Below are 4,569 nucleotides of genomic sequence, written 5' to 3'. Positions count from 1 at the left end.
TTATTAAAAAAGTCTATTTAATGAAGTAGAACGTGTTGACTATATTTATTTAAAGTTGCGCATTTTGATGTGACGTCACATTTCTCACACATCGTCACAAATGTCTGACCCGCCCCCCCCCACCCCTAGGTGCGTGACGTCATTTATGGACGGCCCCCCACCACCACCTATGATCGGCAGGCCGCGTGCGGTGGGGTAAAGTGTGTGTACCCCAACTTTTTCCAGGATGACTGACCAGCGTGGAAGAGTAGGCCAAATCCCACTCGAGAGCTGCCTCGAAGTGGAGGGCCCATCCACCAGCAGTGACGCTTGCCAGCAGTTACACGGCTGCGCTTTTACTTTTTAAATCCTTTATATTAAGTTCACTTGCTTGCTCGCTTACGACCGTGCAAATCTTTCGGTCGTTTTTAACCCACTTCCCGTGATCCAATCGAGCTGACATTTTGTACACAGACTCGTTGTGCGTGACAATTTATTTTTGTGAAATTTTTTTCCCAAAATTTTCCACTTTTTAGTAAAAAAAAAAATCTGATTTAATTTAAAATACCAATGTGATAAAAATGAAACTCTTACTCAAGAAAAACAGAAATGAATAATAAAATAAAACCGATGCCACGCATATAAAGGATTTATAGTGAAAAACTTTGTTTTTACGGGTTAATTTTTTACGACCACAGTCAATATTAAGTCACACAAGACCACGACAACAAATATCCACGTCTTTAATGTTTTTATTCATTTTTAAATATAGATTTTTTTTTTGCAAACCATCGCTTTTAGGGCGTGGTGAAGGAGTATTGAATTCTCATTGCGTTCATATATGTGGAGAGAACATGTGATGCATGTATGTCTTTATTTTACACTCTTTTTGGACAACCAGTACAGTATTCCGCCTCCAGACCTTGGCTCAAGTTTCCATCTTAACAAATCCACCCATTGTGCCGCACGCGCCACGCACATCGTCTCACTGAGCATTCTCACATGTTTACTGGGTTAAAGGTGAGTGGGCGTTGAGTGGATGGTGGGTGGTGGAAGTGGGGAGTGGTGGTAGTGTTGGGGTGTTGGGTGTCTGGTCGGTGAGGATGGTGAGCGATGGCGACGTGGTGACGGTGACTCAATAGTGGTGGTGATGATATTGAGTGGGTGGTAGTGGTGATGATATTGAGTGGGTGGTTGGTAAGTGTTCATGGTAGTGAGTGGGTGGTGGTGAGGTGGCAGTGGTTGTGTTCAGTGTGTGGTGGTGAGTAGAGATTACAGTGGTTGTGTTGAGCGAGTGGTGGTGAGTCGATAGTGATTGTGGTGGTGGTGGTGCTGATGCTGGCAAGTTGGGTGGGTGGTGGTAGTGACGGCAAGTAGGCAATGTTGAGCATGCCAGTGGTGGTGCTGGTGACAGTGGTGGTGCTGGTGACGGTGGTGGTGCTAGTGACAGTGGTGGTGCTGGTGACAGTGGTGGTGCTGGTGACGGTGGTGGTGCTGATGATAGTGGTGGTGTTGGTGACAGTGCGTGCAGCAACATTGGTGGTGTGGCTGGTGTGGCTAGGAGGTTCAAGGTGGATTGGTAAACAGGACCGGCTGAACCTGTGACCTCCACTTTCGCAACGTGACACAAACAAGGGCCTCGGAGTTAGGTCAGGAATCCCAAAAAATACATTTCCCAAGTCAGGTTTTGCTTGTTTTTGTTGTCAAACAAGATTTATGTATTTCAATGTTCCCACGTGGATAGTGCCTTCACAGACAGAACTCTGAACACATGTGGGGGCTTTTAGGGCTGCCACCTTTACCACGGTTTGACCCGAACCGGCCAGAAGTTCTCAGTCAGATGTGACTGCGATAAAGGTCAACACGATACCGCTGCCAGCTCTCGATACATCTGGGTACAACTCAGATACCACTTCGAGATATCGGTACTAATCAGATACCACGACCAGATGATACAAATCAGATGCCACGACCAGATCTCGGTACAACATCTCGGTAACCGGTGTATTGTCTAGCAACAAAAAACAAAACGATAAAAAACTCTAACCGTTTTCAGAACCGATTACAGAAAATTATAAACCGGTTACCGTTTCATATTCTTTTTTTATGAATGAACCGATTTATTTTTTTGTTAGACATTCGGCTGACGGTAACACTGACACGTTTTTATATTTTAACTCCCGATTTTAACAACCCTCAAATCGAATCCTTAACCCCCCTCCCCCGCATCCTCATCACGAATGTCCGTGACAAATCCGGGACGGGTGGCAACCCCCAGGCCGCGAAACGTCGCGACTCTCGCTGGCACTCACGTGGCTGGCGGAATACAAAATATATCGACTATCTATAGACTGTCTATAGACTGTCTATAGACTGTATTGATCATGACACCGGACGTAAGACGAGACACACAGGCAGGACGAAGTCGGGGGGAGGGAGGGAGCAGGCAAGACGCGTGACGGTGCGGTGATAATGATGATGGTGGAGTGAGGTGGTGGTGGGGTGAGTGACGGTGCAGTGATGATGATGATGGTGGAGTGAGATGGGTTGGTGTGGTCGGGTGAAGTGATGGCGATGGTGGAGTGAGGTGGTGGTGGGGTGAGTGATGGTGAATTCACGCGAGGGCGAGTGATTACATTGCGAGGTGAGTGATGTGAGTGAGTGCATGGTGAGGTTAGGGTAATATTGCTTATGAGCTTCATTGCCCCATCAAGGGCTGGTGTATATTGCAGTAAATCTGAAATATTCAATAGAAAAATTGTTCAGCTCATGATTATTAATGAGGGGGGAGGGGATTGCCCCATGTGGAGTGACGTCACCCGCTAATGGTTATTGGGGAGGGGTGCGGCATGTGGAGTGACGTCACCCCCTCATGGTTATTGGGGAGGGGTGCGGCATGTGGAGTGACGTCACCCGCTAACGGTTATTGGGGAGGGGTGCGGCATGTGGAGTGACGTCACCCGCTAATGGTTATTGGGGAGGGGTGCGGCATGTGGAGTGACGTCACCCCCTCATGGTTATTGGGGAGGGGTGCGGCATGTGGAGTGACGTCACCCGCTAACGGTTATTGGGGAGGGGTGCGGCATGTGGAGTGACGTCACCCGCTAATGGTTATTGGGGAGGGGTGCGGCATGTGGAGTGACGTCACCCCCTCATGGTTATTGGGGAGGGGTGCGGCATGTGGAGTGCGTTCATCTCAATTTCCACGCGGGCATGAATATTAATGAAGGGGGGGGGGGGGGCTCTTTTGCAGTGACGTCACGCACGGATGTCGCACTGTGCTGCGTATATTTATTTTTAAATCCTTTATATTAAGTTCACTTGCTTGCTTGCTTACGACCGTGCAAATATTTCGGTCGTTTTTTAACCCACTTCCCGTGATCCAATTGAGCTGACATTTTCCACACAGACTCGTTGTGCGTGACAATTAATGTTCGTGACAATTTTTTTCCAAAATTTTACACTTTTTAGGACAACAATAATATATTTAATTACCAATTGCTTAATGGTGCCATGCAATCATCTGACCCATAGGTGGCAGCCATCTCAAGCCAGAGGACGAGAGGACTCTAGCCGCCACGCATATAAAGGATTTATAGTGAAAAACTTTGTTTTCACGGGTTATACTTGTTTACCGTCAATTTCTGTAAAGAAACGTCATATTTGAAGCGACTTTGCGTAATAAATTATTTAATTCGTCTCGACCTTCCTCTGCGTTAGTGTACAAATCCACCCGACTCATGAATATTAATGAGGGGGGGGTGGGCCTCATTTTGGAGTGACGTCACACGGGGGGGGGCTCATTTTGGAGTGACGTCACGCGGGGGGGCGGGCCTTATGTGGAGTGACGTCACGCGGGGGGCCTCATGTGGAGTGACGTCACACGGGGGAGTTGGCCTCATGTGGAGTGACGTCACGCGGGGGGGTGGGCCTCATGTGGAGTGACGTCACGCGGGGGGGGGGTGGGCCTCATGCGGAGTGACGTCACGCGCGGGACGGACAGACATTTGTGGGTGATTATACTCGGTAATAAACAAGTACAACAACAACCACCAATCATCCACCATGATCCACGTGCAAATACCACAATTCTCGCGTGCCAATACTCGCAGGAGTGGGGGTAGGGGGGGATGATGAACCTGTGGTGGCAGTGACAAGACGCGTGCGTGGAGATCACAACGAGGGAACAAACACCACGACACGTTCGCTAGGGCTGCGGCGGCGGTGGTGGTGGTTAAAGTGTGGTGGTGGGTCTACTCCTGAGACCTACTGCTGGCCAGCGTGCAAAATTGGCCCAAAAATACAATGTCTTACCCCACCCCCCCCCTAATACAGCAGCTCTCTCTGACAGCTGCCTTCTCGTATTCTTAGGTTTTTTCGGTAAAGTCACGTAAAAAATTAAAATTTATAAAAATAAAATAAAAATAAAATAAAAATCACGACGTTTCGGAGGCAAGACAAGCTTCCGTCTTCAGGTGGAACTGTGACGGTTCCACCTGAAGACGGAAGCTTGTGTTGCCTCCGAAACGTCGTGATTTTTATTTTATTTTTATTTTATTTAACTTTTATTAATTTTTATTTTTTACCTAG

This window comes from Lethenteron reissneri, chromosome 8 (genome assembly GCF_015708825.2).
Source record: "Lethenteron reissneri isolate LAM-NWPU_2019-01 chromosome 8, ASM1570882v1, whole genome shotgun sequence".
Classification (NCBI taxonomy): domain Eukaryota; kingdom Metazoa; phylum Chordata; class Hyperoartia; order Petromyzontiformes; family Petromyzontidae; genus Lethenteron; species Lethenteron reissneri.
Note: the sequence above shows the minus strand (reverse complement) of the source record.